Source organism: Lissotriton helveticus, chromosome 3_1, assembly GCF_964261635.1.
Source record: "Lissotriton helveticus chromosome 3_1, aLisHel1.1, whole genome shotgun sequence".
NCBI lineage: Eukaryota > Metazoa > Chordata > Amphibia > Caudata > Salamandridae > Lissotriton > Lissotriton helveticus.
The window spans coordinates 1,838,618,955-1,838,634,211 of NC_136061.1; the positions used below are offsets into that span (position 1 = coordinate 1,838,618,955).

Below are 15,257 nucleotides of genomic sequence, written 5' to 3' on the forward strand. Positions count from 1 at the left end.
TGATCTATGTAGCCTACCAACTCTCATAGTAGCAGAGCTTAGGGGCTTGTGCAAGGCTTGGGAACTACCAGCACCCTCCACTACCAGGAAGTCAGAGCTGATAAAGCCCTTAAAGGCTGGACAGAGGCCCAGCTAGCAGATCTGTCCTCTGACACAGAGGAAGCCTAAAAAACAGAGGAAGAGGATGGGAAGACTCCCTAGACCTCAATGATATGGAATCTGAATGCCAGTCCACACATAATGTGACCAGGGCCCTGCCTAGAGCAGGTGATGGAAGAAGATCCACCACAGTAGAAGCAGGACTGTCTCTCGAAGAGAGAGAGAACTTGAGGCCCAGTTAGCCTACATTGCACTAGAGACAGAGAAGTTGGCCGGCCAAAAAGAAGAAGGGATGTGAAGAAAGGAGAGATGGTGGCAGCTAAGGAGAGTCACAGGTGTCATGGGGTGGTGGGTTTGACCCAAGACTGCCCAAGGGGATTGTCCCTAAATGTTAGGAGGGTGAAGACATTGATAAATCGCTGCCAGCTTTTTAGGGGGCCCTTAAGATGAGGAGGGTTAGGTCTCAGTACTGGGGTTCACTCCTGTGGGAATTAATTCCAGTAGCAGGGAGAGACAGGCTCTTGACCCTAGAGGGGGAGGAAGCTGAGTCCCATCGCCACATGAAACGAAGCTTAGTCAGAAGGTTTGGTCTCACCAGTTAGCAGTATAGGCACAAGTTTAGGGACATCCAGAAAGTCAGTACCTAATCCAGGGTTCACTTTGTAGACCTATCTGTGAAGGCACTAGAGGACTGGATTCAAGGTAACAAGGTTAGTACCTATGAGGAGCTACACGATTTGTTCATGAAGGAGCACATATTAGCTAATTGTCCCTCAGAGAAGTTATACCATTTCCTACTTGACTTTAAACTGTCTAGTCCCAGGGAACTGGGAGAGACAGCAGATGAGTGGGTCTGCACAAGGGTGACCAAGAAGAACTAGGAAGGTGATCAGAAAAAAGGAGGACAGGTCTCCTCCCGTGGCAAAGCCCGGGGTAACTCAGATAAAAAAAGGAAAGAGTCCCTAAAAAGTCCCCACACACCTGCAAAAGGTGGGGGTTCCCTGAGCCATTTCACTTTCGAGGGGAAGAAGTTTCTAGGGAAGTTATTTGACCCTACAAAGGCAGGGACTTGTTTTGACTGTTTGCAGCCAGGACACAAAAGGATAGATGCAGTTGGCTAAAAGAAGCCCCCCACAGGTGAGGAGTCACAGATGATTGCTCGAGTAAGTGTGGAAGTTAGCCCAGAGAAGGGGAAGGCATGACCTTAGTTTCCATGGGTCGGTGGAAGTTGCAGCCCTGGCAGCCTTACCACCAAGCATGGAGAGGTACAGGCAGAGGCATAAAATCAACAGAACTGAGGGTGAGGCTCTGAAGGATACAGGGGCCATTGTTACCATGGTGGTGAACAAATTGGTTTGCCTAGGGCAGATCCTACCTGGTGTATTCCATCAGGTTACCTACACAGAGAGCAGAGCCAAGCTTCATCCCATAGCAATGGTGAGCTTGGAAATGGGTGGTGTGACTAGCCCTAGGAAGGTAGGTTTCCTGCCCTCCTAGTAGAGTGTCTACTGGGAAATGATCTTGACGCTTCTAAAGGGTCAGGGGGTAAAAAGAAGGTCCATTCGCAGATTCTGGACCTCCCTGACTGGGTATGTGCTGTGACTTGATCTCAGACTGTACCTCAGGGGAGTGCTGGACACATGGACCCTGGAACAAGGGCCAACGCCTCCAGAAACAAGAGATGGGCACAAGGTATGGTGAGCCAGTCCAAACAGCTCAAGAGGGCCAGGAAGAATATAAACCTGAGGGGGGAGGATCAGGTCTCTGAGGGGAGGACTCCACCCCTGCAAGATCTGTCGAACTTGGCAGAATTGCAAGGAGCTGGAGGACCCACCAGAGAGGAGCTGTGCCAGGGGCAAAGAGAGTCCTCTATACCTAGGGCAGGAACCCCAAAGCAGGTGCAACCAGTACTGGGGTGGTTCCCCCATGTATAGAGAGGTCCTCCTCACCTTGGGCCATGACTGCAGGACATTTGGGTCAGCCCAAGACTTGGAATAGAGTGGTCAACCATTTCCATTGGCCCAAAATGTCTGCCAAAGTGAAGGAGTTCTGCAGCTCCTTAGTCACCTGTCAAGCCAATGGCATGACACAGGGAAGCCAAAGGCTCACTGGATACCCCTGCCACAGGTTGTGACTCCCTTTGAGCGGGTGGGGATTGACAATTTTTGGTCCTCTGCCTAGGGAAGCCAATATATCTTGGTGGTAGTGGACCATGCCACCAGATATCCAGAGACAATACCTCTCAGAACAGTGACTACTCCCACAGTGCCAGAGCCCCACTTCATTTCTTAACCAGATTTGGCTTTCCAGAGGAGGTGATCTCAGTCAGGGGAGTTAACTTATGTCCACCTATCTGAAGGAGATGTGGGATGAATATGCCTGGTGTTACCTATAATTTCACCACTTCATATCAACCCCAGACCAATGGTCTGGTGGAAAGATTTAAGAAGACCCTGATTATGAGCTTATCTAACTCGCTCAGGTGGGAAAAGGATGTTCTCCTCCCATGCCTGCTGTTTGGTTACAGAGAGGTGCCAAAGAAAGTTATTGGTTTTAGCCCCTCTGTGTTACGGTTTGGTCACCATGAAAGACAGCCACTGTATTTGGTGAGAGAAGATTGAGAGAAGCCTTTCAAGGAACCCAAACAGGATGTGCTGGATTATGTGCTAGGCCTGCGGACTCGCATGGCAGAGTGCCTGAATAGAGCAAGCAGCAACCTGGAGGCCAACCAAGAGCTCACGAAGCTGTGATATGACTAGAAGGCTACTATGCCTGAGTACCATTCAGGACAGTTGGTGTGGGTGTTGGAGCCTGTTGATCCCAGGGCCCTCCAGGACAAATGGACTTAGCCCTATCCCATTCTGGACAAAAAAGGTGAGGTCATCTACTTGGTGGACCTTGGAACCTCCACGAGTACCCACAGGGTACTCCATGATAACGGACTGAAACCTCACAAGGACAGGTCAGATATGACCATGCTGATGATAACAGAAGAAGGAGGGGAGGAGGAGAATGAACCTCTCCCCCACCTCTTCTCCACCAATGTCCAAGATGGGGGCAGTCGTATTCTCTGCCAACTTAACAGACCAGCAGGAAAAAGACTGTAGACAGTAGTTGGAGAAGTTTGCTGGGCTTTTCTCCCCCGACCCCTGGGATTACCGCTTGGAGTATATATGTTGACACTAGTGACAGCCTACCTTTCAAAAACAAGCTGTAAAGGTTGTATGACCAGGTCTGAGTCAGCACTAAGGCTGAAGTAGCCAAGATGCTGGAGTTTAGACTAATTGAGCTCTCTGGCATTCCATGGGCCAGGCAAGTGGTACTGGTGTCTAAACGTAATACCCTAAAGGGGGAAGAAAGAATTGAGGTTTTGTGTTGACTACAGAGGTTTGAATGCCGTTACCAAGACTGATGCCCACCCCATACCTAGAGCTGATGAGCTAGCTCATTGACAGGTTCGGGGCTGCAAAGTACCTGAAGCAAAGGAGAGGTCAGCATTTTTCACTCGAGAGGGCCACTTTCAGTTTAAAGTGATGCCCTTTGGCTTGAAGAATGCCCCTGTCACCTTCTACCTTCTAAAGGTTGGTGAACTGAGTCCTGTCTGAGCAGGGGCGGCTCCTCCATTAGGGCAGAGTAGCACCACCCCACTGCTTTTTCGCAGTGCTAGAAGCAGAAAATAAAATGGTATTTCAAAATACACGAGGCCGGGGTATGCCTGGTTGGACGAGAATATGTCTGGTTGTCGGCGGGCGGGAGGGGGCTAGGGGAGGAATGGCCTGCACAACTCTGAGTACCCTGACTGCTTTGATCGGCCCTGGGGCCCACCAAACCAAACATGCGCACTCTACATTTTCTCTTTGTAGGCTGCATACATCCTACATAGAGAAAATGACCTCCCATTAGGCCCCCGGTGGGGCGCTGTCCAAACTCTCTACCAATCACAACGCTGCCATTGCAGCGTTGTGATTGGCTACAGGAGGGAAGGTAGCATGCCTGTTCCCGTTCAGGACCGGCCTAGGAGCAGAGGCATCGCGGGACCAGGATCAGGTAAGTTTTCATTTTATTTTGCCCCCGTTGGTAACCAGTGTGCGATAACCCCTGAGTGACCCCCCCCCTACGAGAATTGCGAGCTGCTGCTCAATTTAAACCCAACATATTGGCTGCTACCCTACACAGTCTGCATCTATTTTTTTTATTTTACTTTTTAAGAATAATTGTGTTGTGATGAAAATCAACTTCTGCTTACATTTCAATAAAAGGGGGCGTGACTAGGACTGGGACCATGCAGCACAAGTCTTTACTGAGCTACACATGGGGCTCATGGCCAGGGGCAAGCAGGACACTTTGGAGCTCAGAATATGTGGAGTTGGGGTCGCATGTGAGACAGACAGCACTCCTGCACCAGATGTCTGCTGTCAAAGGTGAGGAAATAGGTCTCGGGCAGTGTTGCAGCTGGACCGCAGTGCTAACTCTGCCACCAGATTAGCAGGGTGTGCTTAGAGATTTGCACCTTTCCTGCACCCACTGAGAGCAGCTCACGCAGACCCGTGATAAGATATAAATAATGTACAGATCAGGCAAAGACACTGCATAGCAGCTCGTCCAGGCTGCTGCAGTGATGTGTGCACATGTGTAAGCTCTACAAAGGAAAGCACTAATATGGAAACATGATATTTCCAGTTTAGTGCTTTCCTTTGACCGGCTTGCCCGTCCTGGGAGTTATGTTGTTGGCTTGCTTAAATTCTACCGATACCTAATGATAATTTGTGAGCGCGAAAGGCACAGCCTGGAAACGGGTGACCTGGGGTGATGGAGAGGGGACAACCCAAAACTGCACTCCATCCCTAACCCCTCTTTTGTGGTCTGTGGTGTGTTGCTCGGAGATCAGCCGCAGCTGCTCAGGTTAGCGCCATCACTCACTTATACCAGAATACTCACCTGATCTTGGGTGCTTAAAAAAAAATAATAATAAACTATATGCTGTTTACATGGATATTAGAATGACATCTTATTTTAATGGTATAGTAGAAACCGTGTTCAAGCCTGCTCCTTTAGGTACAAGGTTTGATGTGTCTACTACACACGTGCATGCTTTGCTCGTGCTATTAATGCACGTCTCCACTGCATTGGGCACCGTTGTTCTAAACTAAAAGGTATGTATAGCACAGAAACGGTCAAATGCCCAGCAGAAGTAGGGTCGTCTGTACCCCTTTTCAGCATTGTTTGGGAGTAACTAGTGACATTCGCTTAGTTCAGTTGCCTGTACCTCACATTTGGCCTTGTGGTGATTACCATTTACACGTCTTGTCTTATAGTTCTTTGCATTGTCTGTTTCCTTGTGGGTGAATATCCACTAACCAGGAGTGGCTGCTCTGATATTCGGCCCTCTTATTTACCCATAGATTAATTACGTCCAGGAACTATTCAGGGTGTTGAATAGTAGTGTTCTTGATGGGGCACAAGTTTAATTCCTCAACCTTAAATATCTCCCTCTCGTCAAACACTTTTTGAGCTAGTTCAAGTGTGAAGAAAGTTTTCAATGTTGCCCCTGAAACTTAAGTTCCTGATGGTTTTAGAAAATATACTGATGTGATGTCTAAAGAGCACATGCTATGCAAATTCTTGATGTTCTCATAATTTAGGCTATCATGCAATCCCTTAGATATGTATTGAGGGAGTAACAACAGTTTGTTTGATATTGTGTCACTTGATGTTTTGTTATCTATTGTTTTTTGAAGATCAGGAAGTTCTATATGGGCTATATCATTAGTTAGTGTATGCTCTTATTTGTCTAGCCTAAGAGTTTGTTCCACAAGACTTATGGCAGTTTGCGGATGTTGATGATTTTGATTTAATAGTTTAGTTTCTTTTATATTTTTGTGTGTCAATAGCTCTTTTTTGTGGGTCAGGTTCAAATCTTCTGGATTGGAAGGCTGTGATGGGTGCTTAAATTCTCCGGGTCGCCTGTATTTGAAATCTCAGACACACCTATTTGAACAGCTGCACACATTTACATCAGCTTACGCAAAGATTGTCGTCTATAGCTCATAAAAATTGGCAATTTCTTAAATGATAAATAATTCAATTGTATTGCTTTATTAACCTTCCAGCTTCCTCAAATTTGCTTGAAAATGCACCATTTGTTCACTCTTTTTTCATAATTTTCTCAGGGGAGAACACCGCAGAACGCCTCGTAGGTTGTTCGGGCACACTCACAACGCTCGCTCGCCGCAGTGCAGTACGACAATAATTTTACGCCCTACTATTTTCAAATGTCACCAACCACCACTGTGTCTGAGTTAAAAACTTTCAGTGCAGCATATCTTGATGGTATATCTGTATTCAGTTTCACCTGGGTGGAGCACCTGCCCCACTTGAAGGAAGTGCTTCTGGCACTGCAGCAGGCAGGCCTGACAATCAGGGTAAGCAAATGCAAGATAGGACAGAGTTCAGTGGTGTACTTGAGCTATGTATAACCTCTCCAGCCCAAGATCTATACCATCCTAGATTGGGAGGCTCCTAAAACCCAGACACAGGTCAGGGGCTTTCTTGGCCTGACTAGGTACTATAGGAGGTTTGTTAAGAACTATGGGACCATTGTGGCTCCCCTGACAGAACTCACCTCTAAGAAACAGTCCCGAAAATGTCAATTTGTACACAGTGTCAGAAGGCCTTTGACACTCTAAAGAAGGCTATGTGCTCAACACCAGTCTTACTGTACCCGGACTACCTAAGGTGTTTGTGGTGGGGGGGAAACAGCCAAAGTCGTTTTTCCCCATTGTAGTGCTGCTAGCTCCTTAGGCTAACATGGGAGGGCTTTATTAAATGTCAATGAAGTCTAACATTTGATTGGAAGTTGCTAGCAACTAAATTCAAAGTATCAAAATAATAGTTATAATAAATCCAATAACTTCTTACGGTCGTATTTATTACAACAATTGCTGGAAAGTAGCTTTGAACTTACCATCCTGAAGTTACCTAAAAGCCTCTGGTGATTGGCCAGCCTGTGACAGCCTGAGCCAAACTGCTCCCTGAGTAGCTGCGAAGAGGTTTGGGACGGAAACAATACAGCCATTGGTGCAAGGACATTTGCTTCGTGGAGAAGTCATGGGCAGGAAGGGCGCTGGGGAGACAAACTGAACTGGAAGAAGTCACCTGCAACATCAATTGAAAGGACAACTCCAGCTGCCCAGCTTCACCTGGATTTATGTGGACCGACCAGGTGCATTGTGGAAGTTGGAGTCTCAAGGAATCTTTCAGGAGAAGATCTGAAAGTTTGGGAACTTTTTGCCAAGTTTTGTGAAAAAGTACCAGAAGAAGACCGGCATCAATGACGAAAGTCAAGCAGGTGACGATGAACCATGACTCGGGCTGAACGCGCTGGTTTATCCCGCTAAAATCTCTGGAGCCCCTCTCTGTTGACAACAAAGACAAAGACCTCCAAGGCTCACCGAGGCATTGCGCTGCAGCAGCCCGCCATCATCGAAGTCAGAAGATAAAAACGTGACCTTGCCCAACCGTCATCGTATCCAACTTGCACTCCATTGCGGTCTGCCTTAATTTTGAATTTGTCCCGGTTTAACGTGACCCTTATAGCCGCAGTTTTTGCTTTTACAGATTTTAGTACTAGAAAGCACTTTTTAAAATTTAAACTTAAAGAATTCATATCTCTGGTTCTCTTCATTGGATTTTTGTCATTTTGGTGTCATTTTAAAGATACATATATTCCCTAGTGTTATAAATTGGTGTTGGATTTTTATTTTGTTGTGTATTCTGCCTATTTACTGTGCTGGTGATTTTAAATGCTTTACACACCTGTCTCCTAAATTAAGCTTGACTGCTCATCTGCCAAGCTATCATGGGTTTAGCAAGGATTAATTTATTGAGACTTGACTGGCCCTTATTAGTTATTGTGGTATGAGTACTAGCTGTAGATACCTACCTGCACCTATTCATAACCAACCTTCCTTCAGCCCACTAGTAGCCAGGGAACAAAAACATAGGGGTCGGGGCTTCCCCCATAGGCAAAGCCATGCCCCCTCCCCAAAAAAGAACTCAGTCTTTCTGCCCTGAGGGGGTCATTGGGGGTGATTACCCCCAATATCTGCCCCCCCCCCCAAGGGAGGCAGAAAGCCCATTAGATACCAGGAAAAATAATATAAAAAATAAATATAGGAGTGGGGGCTGCTCACCATGGGCATGGCCATGCTCCCTTCCCAAAAAGGACACAACAGTATTTCTACCACCAACCTCAGGGAGGGCGGTTGGAGATGATCAGCCTCATTCTGCATTCTCTGGGGCAAACATTCCACTAGACGCCTGGGAAAAGTATTCAAAAATGAATTTCGGGGTGGGGCTGCCCAGCATGGGCATTGCAATTCCCCAACCCAAAATGGACCCAACAGTCTTTCTGACCTCCACGGGCGTTGTTTTGGGGTGCTTACCCCCAATCTTCCCTCTCAGGGGGCAGAAAGTCCACTTCACACCGGGAATGTTTTTGTTTAAATATATATACGGGTGGGAGCTGACCACCATGGGCATGGCCATGCCCTCATCTCAAAAAAGGGCTCAATAGTCTTTCTGCTCCGTGTTTTGGTCGGTTGGGTGTTATTACCTCCAATCGGCCTCCCCTCCCCACGGGTGGACAGAAAGCCCACTAGACACCAGGGCATTTTTTTTTTTAAACATAGAGATGACTGTCATTCTCCCCCCAACAATTACCACCAATCAGTCCCCCAGAGGGCAGAAAGCCCACTAGACACTAGGGGAAAAAATGTATAGGGTGGGGACTTCCCACCATCAGCATTGACATGATCCCACTGAAAAGGAGACAGTCCAATTTTCCCACCTATTAGATACCAGTGTCTGCGTTTATGCAGCATTTTCTTTGGGGGGAAGCACTCCACCCGACATGGGATCATGATCTCCCCCACCCTGTGGCTTAAAAGACCATTTGCCCCCCAGGGATCGGTAGAGGTACTCACCCAAGCCCACTAAACACCAAGCACTTCAAAATAAAGCTAAAGCCATGACAAGAATGGATCAAATTGAGGTCATTGGGAGTCAATGGGCTGTGTAAGAGTTGATAGCATAAGAATCATGAGATATCTAAATATCTTTTTTTGCCCTGTTCCTCTTAGCTCTGCTCCTTTCTGGCACGTTCTGATCCAGGGCCTGTCTTTTATTGACCCTTCCTCGGTCTCCTGATTCTGCTAGTCTTCTTCATATGTACCTCTTGTCCTTCGCTTCAAAGGGCTGGCTCTCCCAGTCTAGTAGTCTGGACCTCTTGGTCCTGATTCTCTTTGTTTGGGTCCTTCGGAGCCTAGTCATTTTCATCCTAGTTCTCCTGAATATCCAAGTCCATCCTTGGTCTTTCTAGCTTTAGCTGTTCTGGTCTGCCTCACCTTTGTCACCCTGTTTCTGCTACACTGAGGCCCTGTGTCTTCAGGTCCGCTTGATTCTTTGGACCCTGGTCCTAACGTCATGGTCCTCCTGGCACTTCTAGGCCTGTTACTAGTATTTTTGGTCATTATTGGTCTAGTCCTCCTTGATGTGGTCCTGCTTCTCCTGGAATCCTTGGTACTGGCCTCCTCACCTTCATTGCTTATTCTGGGCCCCTGGTTCCACAGCGCACAGTCTAAAGCTCTTATTGTTCCTAGTCCTCTATGATCTGATCCTGAAAAATCCTGCCCCTGGCCCATGCACTCTATGTCCTCGTGGGTGCATCACTAGGCATCTAAGCCTGAATTCCACTCTGTAACAAGGCACTCTTTCCGTAAATTACCCAGCTGCTTTGCCTATGTGCCTCCTGATGTCACTTATATTCTACCTCAGAAGCCCTATTACTGCTTCTCACACAATTTGCCTCCTGCAAGTGTACCAAAGCTCTGTGACCCCATGCAGCAATTGCTTACTCTAGCCCCCCTCTCTCTGTGGTCTAGATACCATCTATCTCGCTGCAGTCCATATGTGCAGATGCTTGTTGACTGCTTCTAGTTTGCAGAGCTTAAATAGTAAGCAAGCACAATCCCTTTTAAATTAAGCTAAAAACTAGCACCAGGCCTTCCATAAGAAGCCTAAAATGAGCCAAGCAATCAAAAATTATCAAAAGAAGGATCATGGACATTATAAATATAAAAATGTATTCTAAAAAATAAATAAGTGAAGGTGGCATTTATGTAAAATGCATTAGACATATTCATAATTCTTTACAAACAACCACAAACCCTTTGACTGCACCAGAAAATAAGTGTGCATGATCTGAAGCTTCTGAAGAATTTTGAATCCTACATTTCGCATTTTAATATTATACTAACATAAATGTTTTTATTAAAACGTAATTTTACTGTTTTTTCATCTGTAAACAAAGTAGCTTAATTCATGTTCTTACCTTTGTATGTACATTTGTATATGCACTTACTTTCAACTGCTTCACAGATTTTCCTACATCACCATTACAAGATGGCCATCACTCTGTTTCAGCATGCATTTAATATATGATTGCATTTTGAAAGACATGTTAGCTCTGCTATTGACAGACATATCTAGATTATTATCTATGACAACATTAAAATCGCCTGTCATAATAATAGTTATGAAATCTAATAGAGTTGAACAAATATTCTTTAGGGGTTCTATGCCCTCCACATTGGGGCCATACCACCCCACAAAAGTATATCTACCGTCATCTAAATGTAGAGCCACAATTACCCACATACCCAAATTGTCTGATATACTCTCTCTTATACTTGCCTCTACTTGCTTTTTTATCAATATAGCTAACCATTTAGTATTACACATTTGGTCCGAGCTTACCACCTGCTGCACCCACTTCTGTGTACCAAACAATTCTGAGCATTCTATTTTAGTTAAATATGTCTCTTGTAACACTATTATTTGGGCTGCCAAATCCCTCAGGTATTGAAATATTCTTGCTCATGTACATTTTATGTGGATACCATTGACATTCCAGGAAAGGATCTGAAAAGTTTTTATCTCTCCCCGGTTCTAAGGGCCATTTAGAACTAGTAATTACCTTTGACACTATGGGTTGGAGACCCCTATCTGCCAAGCAAGTTTCCTGAGGACTTTTTATTTCTATTTTGCACGTAATGCTCCTACCCAGTCCCCCCCTTTACCCCTGCCTTCCCACCCCTGGAGAATCCTCCCATACTTCCCCATAGCCAAAGCAGACTCACAGCCCTTCAAACTACTCTATCCTTGATTACGTCAATGGGCGGCATTCTATTCATACATAAAACAGTACAAGATACATAAATCTACCTTCATAGTGGGATCCCCTTCTTTATGCAGTCAATCAGATCTTCTGCCTCTGTGTAAACCCTAAGGTTATGCTTTTTCTATTGTTATGCATTACCCTAAAAGGAGCTGGTAAATTCGACTGGGCAGTGGCTCCTAATCTCTTAATTTCATCAATTGTTTTCCCCTGCTCCCACTCTCTACTCAGGTTTGCTCGAGAGACATCTGACCTTATCTCAAAAGTGAACTTTTTAGGGATTTTTGCTTCTGGGCCCCAACCAGAAACCGTTCTTTTATTGAACACTAGCAGCCCGTCCTGACGTTGTCCGGGTATGAAATAGAAGGTGTGCAATGTGTGTAATAGGCAAGGGAAATGTATTTTGAAATCTCGCGGTAGACAACATTTTTAGCATGAAGTGTCACAATAGTTAGGCATGTGTGTGCAGATTCTGTGTGTACCTCGGAGTTAGAAGAATAAGCAGATGTCTCTAGTGTGTATGTACTCCACTTCCGTAGGTAAGCGTGTGTGAAAGTGCATTCAGTTGTAAATTTCGTATCCCCGCAGGCACGCTGAATCGCGTCATCCCCCGCTTGAGGCCCGGCTCCAGTTTTGTTTGATGTTGTGCTTGTGGTGTAAAGTCGTTGATGCAGAGAGTTGAGTGGGTGACAGCGCGTGCTGGAAATGCTGTGCGTGTGGGAAAGTGCAGTCAGTTCAAAGGTTAGTGTCCCAGCAGGCGCGCTTAGTCGCGTCATCCGCCGCCTGAGCCCGGCTCCAGCCCTGGTTGATGTTGTGCGCCTGGTGTCAATTTGTTTATACAGAGAGTTGAGTGTGTGACAGCGCACAGGAGACGCTGCAGTTAGTGTCCCCGCATGCACGGTCCTTTATGCAGAGTTGACTGGCTGACAGTGCGCATGATACTGTGCAGTTGTTGTCCCCGCAGGCACGATCAGTCGCGTCTGCCCCCGCCTAAGCCCCGGCAATTGCCGCGCCCATTGGCCATGCCCCTTGCTCCCGCTCAATTGCCGCACCCATTGGCCTTGGCCACGCCCCCGGCCCAACACACACGTTTGTTTTCCACACGCCCTCAAGGCACGTTTTTTTTTTTTTGGGGATGTGCCGCGCGATTGTTGCCGGTTGTCGCGCCCATTGGCCACACCCCTTGATGCCGCGCAATTGCCGCACCCATTGGCCTTGTTCACGCCCCCAGCACATGCCCCGAGCACAACGCACACGTTTAAAGAATGCTTTTTTTTTGTCGTCATGCCGTGCCCCGCCCACACCCACACTTTGCTGGTAAGGTTCTTTTACCTTTCAAATGTATACGGTGGGCATCTGTATAGCCTATGTCCTTCTGCAGCAACTGCCCTTTCCAATGCTGTATTGGGTGTTGTGATTGGTGCTGTGGTTCCTGAGATTACCCGCCTCAAAGGTTTGGGCTCTCTCTTTATAATATTAGTATAGATGTAAAGTTGTATCTGATATCAAAAACGTTACAACTTAAGAAACGGTAAAGCTGAAAATTGTTGAATTCCTGAAATATATCCAAATCTGATATTTGAGAGATAATTAATGCTGTTTTGAGGAGCCTTATTGCAGATTTTAGTTTCATGGCACCAGAGAACACTTACTGCTGGTGGTGGCTGGCAATCTTTCAAAGTGTGCGGCATAATGCTTTTCAGAAGTTCACCGAATTGTTTTAAAAAATTGGCTTTAGAGATCCTTATCTGTTAAGAATTACCTTAATTGTGCTAACAACAGCATTTTGTTGTGGGTACACCCTTATAGCAAGAATTACATACAATATTCCAATAACAGAAGTTTGCCATTGATACTGTCCATATACCATGATGTAAAAACCTAGCTCCAGTATTTCAGAAATGACAGGGCTGTCCTCTCTGAGAACAAGACTTACCTACAGTGTGCCAGCAAGAGCATTTTGCCATAGGTGTCCCCGTGTGTCAAGTATTTAAAGGACTGTATTTTGGCTTGGGCGCCCTCTCTTATGCCAAAAGTCACCTCCAATGTCAAATGTGCATTTTACCATGAGTGCCCCATGCCAAGAATGTCTTCAAGTATGCAGGCCCCAGAATGCTTCCACAGAGATCAACAATTACCTCTAGTATATCAGGGCCTGCATTTATGTCAATAATTATCTCCAGTAGCCATTGGTAGCTTGTTATCTTGGATGCTGCCATAAGCCCAGAATTATTACGAGTATCCCATGACAAGCAGCAAACTCACAATCATAAAATATGCCAACAAACACGCTCATACTCATTCACACTTTCACTCATACTCACTCACTTCCTCTCACAACTCACTTTCTCCCCCCTCACTTACTCTAACGCACTGATAATCAAACATAAAAACATACCTGCACTGCATGGTCCCCTCTCTCACATACAAACAGATTTACAGATACTCATCCTTTCACACTCACTGACTGTGAGCACTTGTATAACTGTGTCTGCTGCACCACTTATATCTACACCCCTGACTCATTCCTACACTACCTAACAATCTCTAATCACTAACTCCTTCTAACGCACTCATACTCCTTCACTCACTCCCTTGCACTCACACTTATTCATACCTTCTCTCAATCTCAGATTCCCAATCACATCTCCAATCACTCACAAAAACATACAAACAAATGCATAGAGAAACAACATTCTTTTCTTTTACTTATCTTAATTCCTTTGCTGGCAACTCGAAGGAATCTGTTTATGAACATAGGAACCAGCAAGCCATGATTCCCAGTGTTTATAAGCGTTTCATTGTCCATGTTAATAACATGAGTTACACTACAATCGCTATCACTACCTGCCACCCGAGCACGCCTTTTACTTATAGAGCACTGTGCATTGCCTTTGGTTACCTCAGAACAGCAGTCTAAATGCTGTTACAATGGGGAACATAAGAGTTCATTTGGTACAAGAACAGCTCTAGTCCAATAATAATCAGCCACTACCCCCATGTATCCGGAGTTCAGTTGTAAGTGACGTGCAAAAGTTAATTTTACATAACTTTTCTAAAACACATATAATGTTGCTCAGCCTTCAGCATGGATGTAGTGCATTTCACAGCTTAGATCCTGGTCATCTAATCATCTTCCTTCAGTTTCCAACCATTTAAAGGCGTACCAGGTAATGGGATTTGTCCATGCTAAGTCCAGAATTAGGTGAATATTGGAGGGTAAAAATGTGTATGTATCCTGATCCTTTGCAGAAGTAGACCTTCAAGACAGGGGCAAGGACTGTGCCCTTGTTTGTCACATCCTCATAATGTAGAACATTCAGGACTGGTGTGCTGCATTTTCAGGTTCAATGTTAAATATAGCCCAGCTGCTTGGTTTTACAATGATTCTAGCCAGTCAAGGTGTTTTTTGGGTGCAACATAAACGATGTTGCATTCGTCAACGCATGTCATTATCATCGCTTACATGAAATACATCCAGTAATAAGAAGGGGAAGAGGGAGGGATCTCCAGGGAAGGGGCTTTTGACCACTTTGTTTATTTCCAGAATATGTTAGGATAAAATATGACTCACAGGTGTTTTATTTTCCACATTGTACATGGCAGGGCATCTAAGATGTAAGAACAACCAAAAAGCGTGAAATGGATTCTTCAATCCAGTGGAAAGCAAGACTTAAACATGTAATGATGTTAGTCTTGTTCATTGTTTCATTTTTAGATCTCGGCCTGACGTAAGCAGCACATGCGCTGCCTTGTCATACGAGGCTTCTTGGAATCGATACGATTCCAGAAGCCTCGTCCCAGATCCGCCTTAACTTTTGATTTGTGCGCATTGTTTTGCTCCACAAATTATGCCAAAGGAAGTGCAATGATTGCACTGAAGGCATGTCACTTCCTCATTGTTGCCACCCTGTCTCCTTTT

At 45.6% G+C, this 15,257-nt stretch overlaps 1 protein-coding gene across 1 annotated transcript in view; it reads right to left on the bottom strand.

The window, feature by feature from the left end:
• The window catches only part of LOC144823882 (mucin-5AC-like), a 663,881-nt gene that overhangs the window by 240,511 nt on the left and 408,113 nt on the right, over nt 1-15,257 (bottom strand). The gene's annotated exons all lie outside the window — the stretch shown is intronic.